Source organism: Pelobates fuscus, chromosome 11 (assembly GCF_036172605.1).
Source record: "Pelobates fuscus isolate aPelFus1 chromosome 11, aPelFus1.pri, whole genome shotgun sequence".
In the NCBI taxonomy this organism is placed as follows: domain Eukaryota; kingdom Metazoa; phylum Chordata; class Amphibia; order Anura; family Pelobatidae; genus Pelobates; species Pelobates fuscus.
In genome coordinates, this window is record NC_086327.1 from 83,162,106 (window position 1) to 83,179,586 (window position 17,481).

The following is a 17,481-nucleotide window of genomic DNA, read 5'->3' on the forward strand; positions in this document are numbered from 1 at the left end:
CAGTCTGTTGGTGTTGACTCTGCCTCTGATCTGCCTTCTTGGCTGACAACATCTGAAATGGTGATCTGAGCCAATTACAATGATTCATAGGAAAGCATTGGATTGGCTGAGCTTGTCAAAGAGGCAGATCAGCGGCAGAGCCAGCACAAGCCAAACACAGAACTGGCCAATCAGCATCTCCTCATAGAGAATCAATGCATATCTATGAGTAACGTTCCACACTGTGCAGCACTGCCCCAGGAAGCACCTCTAGTAGCCATCTGAGGAGTGGCCACTGGAGGTATCCCTAGGCTATAACGTAAATACTGCTTTTTCTCTGAAAAAAACTGTGTTTACTGCAAATAGTCTGAAGGGACTGATTATACTCACCAGAACAAATACATTACGCTGTAGTTGTTCTGGTGACTATAGTGTCCCTTTAAAGTGCCTTATACACAATTTCTTGTGTGCCTTGATTGGTAACTTCTACAGGATAACTAGTGTAGTTATGTGAAGTTAAGCTGAAATGTAGGGTGCAGCTGTTCCGCAACCAACGCGATTTGCTTGCATCATAATGCTGCTTATGTATTGTAATACACAAAAATATAACCCCATGACCCTAGCGTTTTGGACAAACTTGATCACAGGAGCAAGCTTTGGAATCCTTACTTAATACTGTCCTGCTAAAAATCTGTATTCCTAACTCTATAGAGCCCTCTGATATCCCCCCTCCATTGTGCTGCCCCACCCCTGATAGCTAAAGGGTTAAAAAAAACCTTAGTCACTTACCCAATTCCAGCATTGATGTTACTCGGCACTGGGTCAGCACTCTGCCTCTTCCGACGTCATCTGACAGGGAGAGGTTAATGCACATGTGTGGCGAGTGCATTAGGCCCTCCCCATAGGAATGCATTACCTCAATGCTTTCCTATGGGGATTTTACTGATGCATGAGGACGTACAGCATCAATTCGGTGTTAGGACTCAGGAAGTGCCTCTAATGGATGTCGGATTGACAGCCGCTAGAGGCTGTCTTAGTCCTGCAATGTAATCATTGCAGTTTCTCTGAAACTGCAATGATTTACATTAAATTTTTAAGTGGGACAGGGACACTGCATCAAGACCACTTCAGTGAAGTGGTCTGGGTAACTATAGTGTCCCTTTAACCCCATGACCACTGAATGTGCATTGATAAAGGTACGGAGTCTCTAAAGTTTTGTAATTTGGTGCTCTTCAATAAATGTTCTGGGGTATTCACTAGAGGTCCTTATCTGCTAAGACGCACATTGTGCTTTTCCTATATTTTTTTTTTATTAAGTTACACTTAATGCCGAGGTACCACAGCATTTTTAGCACACATGCAGCACTAATGTTAAATTTTTATTTTTTTTGGTCACTGCAGTGACCACACTCCACGTCTGTTATATATAATTCAAGTTTAATTTAGAATGGATAGGGATGAGTTACTTTTTTCGGTTTGGCAACTTATCTAGAATGGGAGGTTTGTATCTGCATGTGTGGGGGAGGAAGCAGACAGTCCCCTCGGGAAGGGGGTTGCCAGGATGGCTCTAAACAGGATGTGGAAATACTGAACACAGTTTACACTGGGCAGGACAGACCGCTATTTTTAACCTTTTAAGAACTGAGGCCGTATGAGCATTGTAATCACTGACCTTAAGTGAACACTGAATGGACATTGAATGGATTTGTCAGTGTAAATACTGTCAGAATTGTTCACTAAAGTGTGAATCTTTGGGAAACCATAGTGAATTTCAAACGTTAGGCCTAAGCAGCTAACATACACACATTGCTGACATGTTGACAGAGTTTTTCCAATTTACTTTGAATTGCCAACTTTTGACACTTTAGTGAATAAACCCGCTGTGCTTTATTTAATAGGACTTTTTAGGCACAGGTATGTATTACTCCACTTCTTGTCTGTATCTCGTTTTAGAGGCGGTTTTGTCTACCTGTATGTTTTTCTATCCTGGTTATTTGCCACTGAGTTAATATAGACTAAGAATCAAAAGTGAATTTCAAATTTAAGGCCAAAGTACTCAAACTGGAAGCATAGCTTACATAAATAATGTTTCCAGTTCGTTTAGTTATACCTTGAATTTGAAATTCACTTGGACTTAACAATTAAAACTCCCTGGTCAAGTCACAAGTATTTATTGAATAACCCTGTTACTATTATCAAAGCTCCCATTCGATATTGTTACATCATTGTTATATTATTCACAATAGAAAACAGTTGTAGGGCTGTGTTATATATTTTATTAATGTGTGGTTCTGACATTTGACAGCCTCATTTTATATTCATACATTGAATAAACTGAATGATAACACTTTATTCTGTACTTATATTTGAAAGTACAATTTACAATAAAAAAAATTGTATTTTATTTTTATAACTATTGAAATACTGGCTAATTGAGAAATTACTGCAGTGTGCATTGTGTTGCACTGGGAAGAGAATTGTAGACTTATAAATATTAATAGTAACAGCCAACACTTTGGGGAAGATATAGTATTTTTTGTCTGTGAGAGTTTTTGCAACACTCAGTTTTTCTAGTCTGTACCCCGTTTAATGTCGGTAGACTTTTCTCTTTGTTTTCCATAATATATTGACATATATTTTTTCCTTTTTGTTAACTTGATTGTATTATAAAGCTTGCTTACTTTGTATTCTTGACAGGAGACATTAGTCACAGATTTTAGCCTATTTAACTTCAACCTTGTCCCTCCCTCAGTCTGCGTCACCTTATGTCTGTGTAGCTTACAGACTCTACAGACAGATGTGTATATTTAAAACATGAGGATCCTTGTAGCTATCCCATTGTGGGTCATCTCATTTAGGGAAACTCAGTGTCTCGTTACTAAACATTAGCAATCTGTGTTCTAGAACCCCCATCTAGAATATTGTGCATTAGGTTTTTACAGGACCATGTTTTTCTATTGACTAATAAGTGAAGTGTATAATATATATATATATATTTTTAAAAGCCCCAGCAATTCTAAAGCCCCTCCACCCCACTATTTCAGCAAAATACTTCATTAAGTAGTTTACCTTTAAATATTTGGAACAGCGCCTTCTGTTTCTGCATGTTCAGCTTGTTTTAATTAATTGTCTGTCCATCTTTTGTACATCCCTATGGTGTACGATGGTGCTTTATGAATAAAAATTACAATAACTCATAATAAAGTATAGCCTACAGCCACATAATTCTAACACATTGATGAAAGTGCACAATCTGTCATACCATTAAACATAACCGTAATGAGTTCACTTTCATGTCATGTATATCATTCTGCATATTAACATTGTAATCAAGATGATTGTCGAAAGTTAGGTCTGTAAGAATAGCCTTCAGAGTTATACAAAAAAAATGGGTCAGAACATTCAAAATAAATGTTTCTAGCATTTTGTTTTAACTACATTTTTAATAAAATATAGATAAAACATTTTTTAAATCCTTTATAAACATGCATAAGATTGGATTGGTGAAATGATTTATTTTAAATTTTCCAATTATCTAATGTTACAAATAACAGCCCTTTCACAACAATAGGTTGGCAACAGTACACAAATATTCTGGGGGATGGAAAGGGGTCTCTGACAGCTAAAAAGCATAAATTTAATCACTCGGAGCTGGGGGGGTGGGGTGGGAAGGGGGAGCTCGTCAGAATGGAATGTTAACTAGTACTGGAATAAAAATAGTTTTTTCTGGAAATTAAGATTGTCAGTTTATAGAAAACATATTATTCTCCTAAATTTTTATTGTCGCATTTTGATGTGTCTTAGGATAATAACAATTTACGAGAGAATAAATTCCAATTGTTTTCTGCCTATGGCAGAATATTAAGAAAAATAAATCTCATATCTGCTTTCACCAATATGTGTCATATTCACTGAAGATAAATCAGACAGTTGACACATTCATTTTCGAAGAAATTGATTTTTGATTCCTTGTCATATTTACTTATGTACTGTTTTTTCATAAAGGGACACTCCAGACCCCTAAACCACTTCAGTAAACAGTGTTTACTATTTTTTAACATTACACAAAGTGCAGATTGTAATATAAATTGGCTCTTTTCTAAATTAACTTTTTTACACCCCCATTGAGTAAGGTACATGGTAATATTAACCGCAAATAGATGTTAAGAATTGTAAAAAAAAATGTATGCAAAGTTTCATGAGGGTTATCACACAGGTGTAAATGTCAAATTGTAGGTCAAAACAGCCATAGGAAAATAAAAAGTGTTTTTAATTTTGCTTTTTTGGCCAATTTCTGGTAAAAAATGTCTAGGTACCCAGATGTAGTAAAACTACAACTCCCATGATGCTTTGCATACTTTTAGCAGGTCTTTAGCATGACAAAGCATCATAGAAGTTTTAGTTTTAAAACATCTGGGGATCTACCGTTTGGGCACCCCTGATTTACACTCTCCTGAATAATCCTGATTATCCATAATCCTGATTGCATACAAATATTTTGCAATTCTAATAATAAAACAGTGAGAATGGATTTTAAATGGAATCTGTCGTGGTAAACACAACTGTAGCACTTTAAAAAAAAAAGCTTAAAACTCCATCTATACATTGTGCTAGCAGTTTTGCTAGCAAATGTATAGATTTGGAGGAGAACATTTAAAAATGGGTTTTACTCCAATCTGTTTTTCAATTCCACGGCAGACACTGAATGTCGAGGAATTGAAGGACAGGGAGATCAACCCATAGCAACCAGTTGCTATAGTGGTTATGGTGGCAGGAGTGACATGGCAGTATCCCACGGTAAGGAGTCAAACTATTTTTTAAAGGTTTTACACTTACCTGAATCCCTTTGGTAATCAGTTTTGTCCCTATTAGTATTTTCTTAATTGTCTGAAAGTCAGCTGACACTGTCAGCCAATGATGATATTCAATGTTAGACAAAAATATTACTTTAGAGATATCAGAGCAGATACACATCACAAAGGACGACCGGTGCCCAGAGGAACCTTGAGGTAAGTGTTCGATCATTCAAAAACGGTGTGACTCTCTACTGTGAAATAACTAAAGCACACACTGCCATAGATATTAGAAAAAACATGCTTCCCCGATGTTGGTTTGCACAGTAGTATCAGACCTGAACATTTGCTGGCCAGCTGGCTACGGTTCATGTGAAAAATTTGTCATACAAATAAATAGATATATAATATCTCTGAGCTGTTTTATTGTGTAACCAGCTCTTGTGTCTAGAGATTGCTGCTGTGAGGATTGGTACTATTGATGGAAATCCATGGAGGTAAGAGCCCACACAGAAGAAGGGGTGCAACAGGAGGCACTAGATTCCGAAAGAATGATGCCAGACAAAGGTATTATTTGTCTTTCATGGTTATTAGTCAAATGCAAAATACAGATGACTGTGGGTAGTGGGTGGTTGGAACAAGGCATTCTTCTGTTAATGCACTTAATCATAGGCCTTAGCAGTCTTGATTCCTCTCCAGCTACAGTCATCTGTGTTTTACATTAAAGGCATTAATACATATTTTTTGCAACAAGGTTGGAGTCTGATATCATTCCTCGAGTACCGGGAAATGGGTTCCTCTTGCAGCTTCTCAACTTCTGTGCAGACTTTTGCCTCCCACCTTTCTCTCTATATTTACTTCCAGTGTAAGGGGCCTCAGGATAGGTGACACTAGGCTGTGATATCATATACCAGCACTGTGCATCTTAAAGGCTCCACACACTGCGGGGGAGCAGACACAAAGAACTGTTCATAGATATATTCAGATCTTGCGTCTCTTATTCTGGCTCTTCATGGCGGAGCCCTCAGGGAATGGACAGTTTTGTTGAGCGAATATTAGAAGAAACAGTCATAAAAGAGAGAATTGATAAAAACAGCTAAATTGTAGTCTGAAAGACAAGTTGAGGCAGACATAAAGAGATGGGACATGAATACACAGGGTTATTGTTGCAACTTAAATTCCAAATATGGGAAAATTGAGGATTAAAGTGACACTATAGGCACCCAGACCACTTAATTTCAATGAAGTGGTCTAGATGCCACATACCCCCCATTTTAACCTTGCAGGAACGGCAAGGTTTACATTGCAGGATTAACTTACTTGTAGTGGCAGTCATACTGATATGCCACTAGAGGCGCTTCTGTATAATAGCATAGTAAAACTCTGCTATTTCAATCAAACGGTCTCAGAGACACCATCTGATTAGAGCAGTGTGGCGTTTTGCTGCGCATGTACACTAGCCTACCATTGCATGTCTACGGGAAACCATGGGATTGGCTGAGATCATCCATCTTGATGATCTCAGCCAAAAAAGTGGAGCTTCACAGAGGAGGCTGGCACTGCAAAGGAGAAAAGGTAAGTAAATTCACCTTTTTTAACCCTGGCAGTACTGGCCCGGTCACCTGAGCGTTGACTAGGTCAGCATTATAGTGTTCCTTTAAAGAAACACTAAAATGTTAAAGGACCACTATAGGCACCCAGACCACTTCAGATTAATGAAGTGGTCTGGGTGCCAGGTCCATCTAGGATTAACCCTTTCTGCTGTAAACATAGCAGTTTCAGAGAAACTGCTATGTTTACAAATGGGTTAATCCAGCCTCTTGTGGCTGTCTCATTGACAGCCGCTAGAGGTGCTTCTGCGCTTCTCACTGTGATTTGTACCGTGAGAAGATACCAGCGTCCATAGGAAAGCATTGAGGATGCTTTCCTTTGGACTGGCTGAATGCGTGTGCGGCACTTGCCGCGCATGCGCATTCAGCCGATGATGGCGAAAAGGAGGAGGAGAGTTACCCACGCCAAGGAGGAGGTAAGATTTAACCCCTTCCACCCCCTAGAGCCCGCGGGATGGAGACCCTAAGGGTGGGGGGGACCTCGAGGCCATATAGTGCCAGGAAAACAAGTATGTTTTCCTGGCACTATAGTGGTCCTTTTAAGAATAAAATCTGTATTCCCAACGCTTTAGTGTTTCTGTGCATATTCAGGTCCACCCCCATTGCAAGGTTAAAAGGACAGGACCACTGCACCCAGGTCATTGAGATGGAGTGTCATGGGTAACTTTAGTGATACATTAAGTAGCCAAGTAGTGACTATCTATCTATAAACAGGAGGAAGTCAGAGACAGATAGGAGGAAATGCCAGACAGACAGAGAAGGGAAAGACAGACAGATATAAAGGAGCTGCAGTTTAGGCAGTCTGACATAATAGGGGGCAGGGGATGCAGAGATTTGTAACATAAGGAGCCTAAAGACATAGATAAAGAGGTGCTGAGAGAGATAACGTGTGTCTGGAAATTAGTTACAAAAAGCAGGAGACTGACAAACAGCAGAAACAGTAACAAAAGGATGACAGAAAAGAATAGACAGGAAAAGAGTGAATAGCCTAAAGTGTATCATAATTCCCACATAGTACAGAAATGTTTCCAGAAGCCCATTTCTAGTTGTTTGAATGTGGCTTTTATCACAATTGCTGACTATATATTTAATTAAACATACACCCATTGAACTGTGCTTTGGTATTTTTTGACACTCTAAATCTTAAAGGACCACTCTAGGCACCCAGACCACTTCAGCTTAATGAAGTGGTCTGGGTGCCAGGTCCTTCTAGGGTTAACCCATTTTTTCATAAACATAGCAGTTTCAGAGAAACTGCTATGTTTATGAATGGGTTAAGCCTTCCCCCTATGTCCTCTAGTGGCTGTCTCATTGACAGCCGCTAGAGGCGCTTGCGTGCTTCTCACTGTGATTTTCACAGTGAGAGCACGCCAGCGTCCATAGGAAAGCATTATGAATGCTTTCCTATGTGACCGGCTAAATGCGCGCGCAGCTCTTGCCGCGCGTGCGCATTCAGCCGACGGGGAGGAGAAGAGGCGGATCGGAGGAGGAGAGCAGGATGAGAGCTCTCCGCCCAGCGCTGGAAAAAGGTAAGATTTAACCCCTTTTCCCTTTCCAGATCCGGGCGGGAGGGGGTCCCTGAGGGTGGGGGCACCCTCAGGGCACTCTAGTGCCAGGAAAACGAGTATGTTTTCCTGGCACTAGAGTGGTCCTTTAATTGTAAGAATAATAAAATTAGATACAGTATATGCAGAGACTTGATGTGGAAGAGGGTAAATGTCTCCACTGCTTGCTATGGCAAATACATTGACCAATATAATGCATTGGTGAGTAGAATCATTACCTTCAGGCTTTTTGTTGTAAACACTGTCTTTTCAGAGAAAATGCAGTGTTTACATTACAGCCTAGTAATAACTCCACTGGCCACTCCTCAGATGGCTGCTAGAGGTGCTTCCTGGGGCAGTGCTGCACACTGTGCAGCACTGTCATTTAGTGTCTCCACCCTCTGCATGCAGGCACTGAACTTTCCTCATAGAGATGCATTGATTCAATTTATCGCTATAAGGAGATGCTGATTGGCCAGGGCTGTGTTTGACTTGTGCTGCCTCTGCCCCTGATCTGCCTCCTTGACAGTCTCAGCCAATCCTATGGGGAAGCATTGTAATTGGCCCAGACCACCACTTCTGATTATGTCAGCAGACAGAGGCAGCAGCTTCAGAGTTCATTACAGGTAAAATGTTACTATATTTAGGGGTGCCAGGAGGAGGTCAGGGGGGCTAGATGGTGTTTTTTTTACACTATACATGTTTGTGTTCCTGACCCTATAGTGTTCCTTTAAACGTGTTTAGGTTGTTTGGGGTAGCATTTACTTGTTACTTGGAGTTTGTGGGGGTGTTGTTACACAGACAATCAATGTGGTTAAGTTTATTAGTTAGTTAAAGCTTTGCATTACTTTGCAAGGGGCAGTGGTGGTATAATAGGGCACACATCTGAATGTTATACAAAGACGAAAATGTTCCTTTAACAAAATTACTCTGGATTTGACTGTCTTGTTACTATGTATAACCATCATTTAGCAAAGCTATAATTACCAGAGAGAGACTGGGAGAAAGGGGGAGTGTAAGAGAGGCATAGTGTGTGTGTGTGTGTAGCAAGGGGAGGCAAGAAGTCCTTAGCAATGATAGGACTTGTACATTTTATACAAAGAATATGTAAAGGGTACACAGAACGTGATAGAATATAAATTAGAGGGAGCAGAACAGAAAAATAGCCAGGATGAGTCAGAGAATGAAAAAACAAAAAAACAAACAAACAACAACAGTGATATGACGAGTGCTTCAGACAAAAGTGCACAACAGACAAAGAATAGATACCGTATTTGACAAATAAGGAGCTTATTATTATTTGTATGACTAGTAAATTGAACAACTGGAATAATTCTGTGAGTTTTTATTCCAGGGATCAGTGAATCAGGTCATGATTAACATCATCACCTATAGATCACATAGAGTCCTAAACATATAAACACGGTTCGGGTACCTTCCACACACATCCTGACCTTACCAGTTCAGTGGATGGATCCAGCTGTCAGAGGAAACTATGCCCAGTGCATGCATTTATTGATGTTCTACTAGTGTCATACCTATAATGTTCACATTTTATTGGACTCTTAATTCTCTATCTATTGTCTACTAATTGAGAAATATATGAATTTAGTCTACTAACATATAGATGGTTGCAGTTTGATAACTCTGATCAAATGATCTAATGGATACAGAAAAGAATGCATAAAGTCCTAAAAAGATAGTTAGAGGGATATGGTGTTGTTATTATGCAGACAGATATATAGATATTGAGAGACTCGTTACTTCATGCACTGCAGTGCAGACTCGAGAATTCAAAGACTTCAAAGTCCACTTAAGCCATTTAAGATGAGAACTAAGTTGATATTACTGTAGCATGATGCAAGGTGCTTGCTCAAAAATGTGTAAAACCACTTATAAACACCACCCTTTGTCTGTGAAACTAGGATTGGCCAAGAACCATAGTTTCTGTAGTAGCAGGAGATCCTGTGAATTGCTCAAACAAGGGGCAATTAGAATATCTGTGTTATTTTTCAGATTTTTTTTCCTAATGCAATATATTTAGAAAGGATCACCATTATGCACTACACATATCCAGTGCCTTCTCACAGCAAGAAGTCCTTATCAAATGTGTGTGTGCCCAATTCATTTTTTTTGTTTTTAAACATTATTTGAGCAGCGTAGTGGCTGGTAAAAACTACACCTGACCTACACACACACACACACACAAAAAGTTAAAATAAAGTTGCTATCAAGTACAGCATATTAGTTTGTATTAGTTACTTTAACATATACCAGCTTTTGAGATATTTTGGTGTGGATGCGAGCAGCCAGCACATAAACTTGCAACAGTAAACTGGGATCAAAATTCTAAGCATTCATTGCCAACATAGAAAAAGCTAAAGACACCTGCTTTTACAACGGGTTATAAAAAGATGCAACACAGATGCAACAAAATGTTTCTGTGCGTTCATCATCAACGAAAGTCAGATAAAATTCTGAACAATCGCGAAGGTTTATTAGTCTCCATGAGTTGGGTGATTGCTATTAAGAGAGACAAAAAGCTTTTATGCATCCTTAAATGAAAGGGTCAAGGTCACTGAAATAGTTGTTTCCTGGCCAGGAAAAGTATGCGAGGAAATCATTCCATCACAGGCACTAAAATGTTTTAGGAGGAGATTTTACCAAAAAAAAAAAAAATAGACAAAATTGTAGAAGATCTCTATGTAAAACAGCAATATGAATGCAAACATGACTGTTCAATTTTATCTGCCAAAAGTTCTTTCTGAATGCTTGAAACGCAAATATAAATGTAGGGTTTTGTAAGATTTATTAGAAGTTGGTTGAAAAGTCACGAAGGGTTCAATTTACTAAAAAAAAGTAAAGTTTGCCCACTAGCTTTTGACCTTTCAACCAACTGAGAAAAGTTGGCCGAAACAAAAGTCAGGAGTATAACTTTCCAAAATGGGTGCCTACTGCTCCTTGACAACTGACTTGCCTTTCAAAGAAAAATTGGTAATTATCAAGAATGCTGTAAGTAAAAAAACTGACCTGGCAGGATTAGTCAGGCATGAAATTAAATATTATTTTATTTTAAAAAAAGGTTTGAGTACCCAAAAGAAATTCCTATCAAGCTAGTACAATTGTCATGTTCTAAAGGAACACTACAGCAGAATATTCACTACAACCCGCTGTCGCGGTTATGGTGCCAGAAGTGTTCTGGTACCCTCCCAGAGTAATTTAGCATCAATTGTTTTAGAACAGTTTAACAACTGGGTCGCATGGAAGCCCGCACCACATCTGTTTTTTTATCCAGCAAACTAAGATGGTTGTCTTTATTGGGCTAAGCTTTCCTAATCCAGGACAGCACTGATTGGCTCAGAGCACTCCGCTGACACTCTTATCCATCACGGCTAGGCATGGCCCTGCTCAGTTGTAGTTGAATAGTGATTAGAGTTTTCCTTTAAGTTGTTTTGTTTTTTGTTTTTAGCAATACCTAGTTTTAACCAATGAGACAGTGTGAGTTGGTTGCAAATACTGTTAGTGACTAGTCTTCTTGCTCTTCTATTACACCCAACTTTAAACAAGATATGCCCAGTTGGTTTCAAATATGCTTCTTAGTCGCTAAACAACTGTAAATTTACAATGAAGATGCAAATGTTTAAAAAATTTAGGTCACCGTTGTGAAGTCATGAACAAAATCTAAGTTGGATGGTTGAATTATTTTTTTCAGATTGCTTTTAGACCACTCATAACTAACTTGTTAGCTATTAGATCACATAGTCATTTGTAATAGCTATAGAAGGCGTGCTTACTGTTCCACAATTCTCTGGATATAACTATGTTGCATTGACACTACTCTAATTCCCATGGTGTGTGTACCTATGAGGATTTAAATACACAAAGATGTGTTAAAAACTGAATTTGACGGACGTGTGTGTCTGTATTGAGTAAAACCTTGTCCTCTTTAAAAAATAAAAAAGCAACCTTTAAGAATGAATTGTGCAAATTCTACATGGAATATATCACAATGTTATTGGACTGAAAACCGAATACTTATAGTTTACAATGTCCATATAAAAATAATTATGTCTTACGTGACTTATTTGGCTGTAAAAAAAATGTATCTTCAAAAGATATTCTATGTATCATTGAAAAATAATGCCCAGTAAATCTTTGGGTTTTTATTAAATCTTTTGATTTTCAATTTTTCCAGGAAGGATGTGAATAAATATGACCAGGGCTGTGTATGTACACACATAAAACAAGCAACAAGTATTATCAAGAGGCCAGCTGTAGGGCAGTGATAAAAGACAGGCTTGGGATGGGGGTTGAGAGAGCAATAGGGGGTTGGGGAGATTGCAATCTGGAAGAGAAGGAGTTAAAGTAAACTAACAGAAAGATGTAAAAGAAAGACAAAGAAAATGAAGGTGATAATGAAAATGTAATGGTGGGAGAGAATAGTATAAACAAGCAGGGCAGCAAGGGATAAAGAGGAAACAAAGGGAGAAGAAAATATAGGATTGGAGACTGTCAGGAGGTAAATAAAGATACTGAGTATGAAAATAAAGATAAAGGATGAAGTAGTGCTCAGTAAAGAAATACAATATAGAGACAAAGGGAAAGAAAGGGTGGGAAAGGATGTCACAGTAATATAGGGCTGGACAGATTTATGGGAGGGACGGATGAATGAGCATAGCATGAGAGAGGGGGGATTGGTATCATAATACCCTCCTCACATTCCTGCCCCTTCCAAGAGGGGATAGATTCATTGGTTCTAAATCTAGCAGGCTAGCAGAGGTCCCCTCCCCCTGAATGGCAGCCAGCTGCTGAGTGAAAGCCGGAGAAATAAAGAAAGAAAGGAGGGGAGAAAGAGAGAGAGAGAGCAGGGGTGAGAAATGAAGAGCTAGAAAGCTTTCACCCTGGCACAGGATATCCACATTTTTTTAAAGCAGCATGTTCCAGACTGGCAGGCAGTGGGCCAGCTCTCCCATTCACCTCCAGCACTGAGTGTGGCACTAGCCCCTGCCCAGGGGTGAAAGGAGGACAGGAACCTGAAAGGAGGTTCTAAATATACAGATACATACAATTTATGTTCCATTGGAATTGGCATATGGTTGTACCTATACCAGGATAGATGCTGGTTGTCTGATAGACTGTATAGCAGGAGCTGTATAAAGCAGGACTGGAACTGGATTATATCTACCCACAGGGGATGAATACACCCCACAGCACGGGTGCTATACATAGAGGAGTCGCCTACTGGGCGTGATTGAATCCTGGCATAGTCAGGAGCTGTTAACAGGGGCACCCTGGGGCACACAGAGCCTGGTACACACCCAGCCTGATTAATACATTGGCAGGGGCTGGTATTCTCATTTAGACGGATCCTGGTACTCTCAGTACTCCAAGTCGGACACAAGAAGACCTGGAGTTCACACATCTTGGGTGAGTGAATATTCTAGAGAGTGGCATTTAAAAAAAAAAAAAAAAAAAAAAAAAAGCTTTCAGCATACATAATAACTATGTTCATTTTATTTAATGTGTGTGTAGGCTCCTAAAGGGTTCAAATGAAGCTGTATTTAATGTGAGCCCTCAGCTTGGCAGATATCCCCCAACTCTTTCCCTACCCATCTGACCTACAATGGTAGGACTGCATCAGTCTACAAATTACTCAGATTTGACTTCACTAAAGTTGGGGTGCCCAAAAGTTATGTCCATTTGTTGTTGGACTGCATGCCCTTGATTCTTTGCCACTCTTAAGATTGGCAGAGCGTTATGGGAGTTGTAGTTCAACAAACAGGTGTGTTTGATGGGCGACTGTCTGGCTACCCTTACAGTGAAGTCTATTCCAAGATGCTCATTTTTAGATGTCAGAGTATGGTTTCAGTATAATTAGCTCTCACTGCAGCAGTTCCGGTAGTGGCATCTACTAAAATGATTTCCTAGAGGTTTTTTGCTGCTGAGTTCTAAATGTTCAGTCATTAGAACACGCTGACACTGATGTGTTTATTTGTTGCCAGGCTGACGTTGTTTTGCTGGTGTCACTGATTTTACCCCCACAGATTATGATTCGACTTCCGGTCACAATAAATTTTGTATTGAGTTAAAAATGTGAAACAGACAAAATGCTAAGAGACACAAACAACTCTGAAATGATTCACAAAACTAACCATGGAAATGTCTCAACTTCCTCTTTAGTCACTTCTAAAGAAAGGGTTGGCCATAATTATCTTAAACATACAAGCTCACAGTTTGCCAGTACAGTATTTTTTTAATATCTTAGAAAGACGACCATTTACCCAAGGGTTATAGGAGATTCATAGTGGTTTATAAATGCGGGTACTGCCTGTGGTTTAATATCATGTTATCTACTAACACTGTTATCACCAACCAAAATGTAATAACTGAAATGTCAGAAGTTCATTATACCTGTTATCTGTATGCTTAGGAGGGACAGTCCCTTTTTCTGAAAAAATCCCCTGTTCCTATTTTCTATCTAGTACAACTCTCTGAATAGATCACAACAATTAAACACATAATAGCATATCTTTAAATGTCAATAAACGTGGTTAGAAATTATTCTGAGTAAATAAAATACTTTGATCTTTTTCTAAGTAGAATTTCATTCATAACACCAGCTATTAAAGAAATTGTCTGTCTTTGTTTCAAATGTTGGGAGGTATAGAGCATGATATATAAGTTTATTGGAAATTTTAACTATACAGATTTGTTTTCTATCTTTTTCTATCATAAATCAGTGGGTTTTTTTTAATGATGTTTATGAAAATATTAGATGTATACAAGGTTAAATTAACTCTGCGGGATATATACATTCCATACATCATTGTTTCGTAGTTTGATTCCTGAGGTTTAATTCAGAAAAAAAAGTCCTTAGATCTACCTAGTTATATTCCTGATGATGTCATTTACACTACTCAATAACTAGGTATGATGCACATGTACTGCACACGCAAGGAGTCGGGTGTCTCCCTTTACAGATTTTTTCATAGCCTTAAGACAGAGGTGTGTGTGTTTGTCAAACTCTAAAATAAACTGTTAAGGCTTGGTATATTTATAAGGAAGAAATCCAAACGCAAGTAGCATAATTAATAATTGCTGGCGTTTTATTTGCTTTAATTATGTAATTGTAATTGTATTTCATATGCCCTACAGGGTATGTTTTAACTGAAGAAAAACTATCTGAATATGTTTCTTCTTATGCTGATTATTTGCCTGTATAGCTGAATATCACAGTTTTTGGACATTTTGTTTTTATACAATGCACAGTGATATCTACACCCTATATTGACACCCAATCTGGGGGTTAAGAATTAGTGCTCTATTTTAACCCTTGTACATTTTAATTACTGGAAACTTATATTAAATATGTGTACACATGTAGTTAGCCAGTGGATGTATTATTATTATTACTTATAATAATATAATAATCCGTAGCACTGTGCTCTAAGTGGACATACAGACAAGTAAACCAGTTTAAAGTCCAATGGAAATGGACCTGGTCGCAAATTAAATAACATATCTGTGATTAAGTGGAGATATATTGTGATAAGAAAGGTGAATTGGCAAAAGAGTGCAAATCTTTGATAGGGGATGATGAGTAACACGATACTGTATCTGTTGCCAAACTCACTGTCTCCTTTGCAGCAAAGATGTCCATAAAAAAAAATCTGAAGACACCAAAATAATCTCTCTGAAATGTCCTCCTTTTCCTACAAAAACGTATCAAAACCTCCAGAACAGCGGGCAAACAATAAGAATCCTGCAAAGTATTAAAATTCCAGAAATAGAGTACAGAGATATGCTGGTCTACCCCCCATTGCTTCTCAACGTCCTAGACATTAGAGACATGGGGTCTTCCCATTGCTTAAATTCACCTAGGAGACCAGACAAAAAAAAAAATAGGACATTAGAAAAATGCTAGGAAAATCTTTTAAAAAGTTAGCCTAAAATGCACATTATGTAAGAAATTAATTTCTCCTGAATTTAACAAAAAATGCTCTGCGGACTGTGACTCTGCCATCTGATGTTACATATGGTATACTGAAAGGTCATCTCATATCATCATATCATATCATATCTCATCGTGTACACCAACAGGTATTCTCATAAAGATGCTTTCAGTGAACCCAAAGTTAGGACTAGTGGACATTAAAAATGACAGTACTAGACTTAAAACTTTGCATTCTCAACATAAATTAGCCCAAGTAGACTCCATTTTTTGCATAGCATGAACTGCTTGGAGCCTCTGTTGAATTGTTCATAATTGTCATATTGGATAGATGACAAGGAGTGGCTAAGATCTGCATTAAAAGGAAGGCGTAGTTTTCAATGTAATGTAAAAGTTGAAAGGGACACTATAGGGATTTGATCTCATTGTGTTGTTTATAGCACCTACAGTACCCTGGCTATGTCCTTCCAGTAAGTGTTAAACCATTCTCAAGCAGTTTAACACTGAATGAGGGTCTTTGGAAGCTCAAAACCCGGCCCCCTCTGGAGGTATAGCTAAGGCAGAGATCACACACTTCCTTAGTTGAATCAATACATACCAGTAATGGCTGGCTGTTATAGGCAGAAAACAGTCAGCTGACACTCCAAGCCAATGATTTCTCTTTGGTCCAAGCAGCACAGTGAGTTCTCTCATATAGCATTGAATTATAAAAAATGGTTTAACACTGAACAGAATGACAGCGCCACGGAACTCTACATACTAAAACCACCTCAATGATATATAGCAGTAAAAGTTTCCCTTTTAATTACACATAAATCTCCCAGGTGTTCTATGACCCTACTCACCGCAATAGAACTGAGATTTTACTAAATAAACCCATAAAACCTCTATCGCTCCCCCACCTTCTTTTCACAGCTTGTATTGCTTAACCCCTTAAGGACACATGACATGTGTGACATGTCATGATTCCCTTTTATTCCAGAAGTTTGGTCCTTAAGGGGTTAAAGGACCACTCTAGTGCCAGGAAAACATACTCGTTTTCCTGGCACTAGAGTGCCCTGAGGGTGCCCCCACCCTCAGGGACCCCCTCCCGCCCGGCTCTGGAAAGGGGAAAAGGGTAAAAACTTACCTTTTTCCAGCGGTGGGCGGAGAGCTCTCCTCCTCCGATCCTCCTCTTCTCCTCCCCGTCGGCTGAATGCGCACGCGCGGCAAGAGCTGCGCGCGCATTCAGCCGGTCACATAGGAAAGCATTCATAATGCTTTCCTATGGACGCTTGCGTGCTCTCACTGTGATTTTCACAGTGAGAATCACGCAAGAGCCTCTAGCGGCTGTCAATGAGACAGCCACTAGAGGAAATAGGGGAAGGCTTAACCCATTCACAAACATAGCAGTTTCTCTGAAACTGCTATGTTTATGAAAAATTGGGTTAACCCTAGAAAGTCCTGGCACCCAGACCACTTCATTGAGCTTAAGTGGTCTGGGTGCCTAGAGTGGTCCTTTAATTTAAGTAACACATCTACGTTTGCTGTGCTATTTGCTTTCCATATGCCCTTTTCATAACCTACTCTTATATAGTGTTCTAAATATATTCACAATTCCCCGA

General features: G+C 39.0%; 1 protein-coding gene across 1 annotated transcript in view; it reads left to right on the forward strand.

Annotated features, from left to right (window-relative positions):
- The window catches only part of PHLDB1 (pleckstrin homology like domain family B member 1), a 115,231-nt gene that overhangs the window by 17,388 nt on the left and 80,362 nt on the right, over nt 1–17,481 (forward strand). The window lies entirely within an intron of this gene.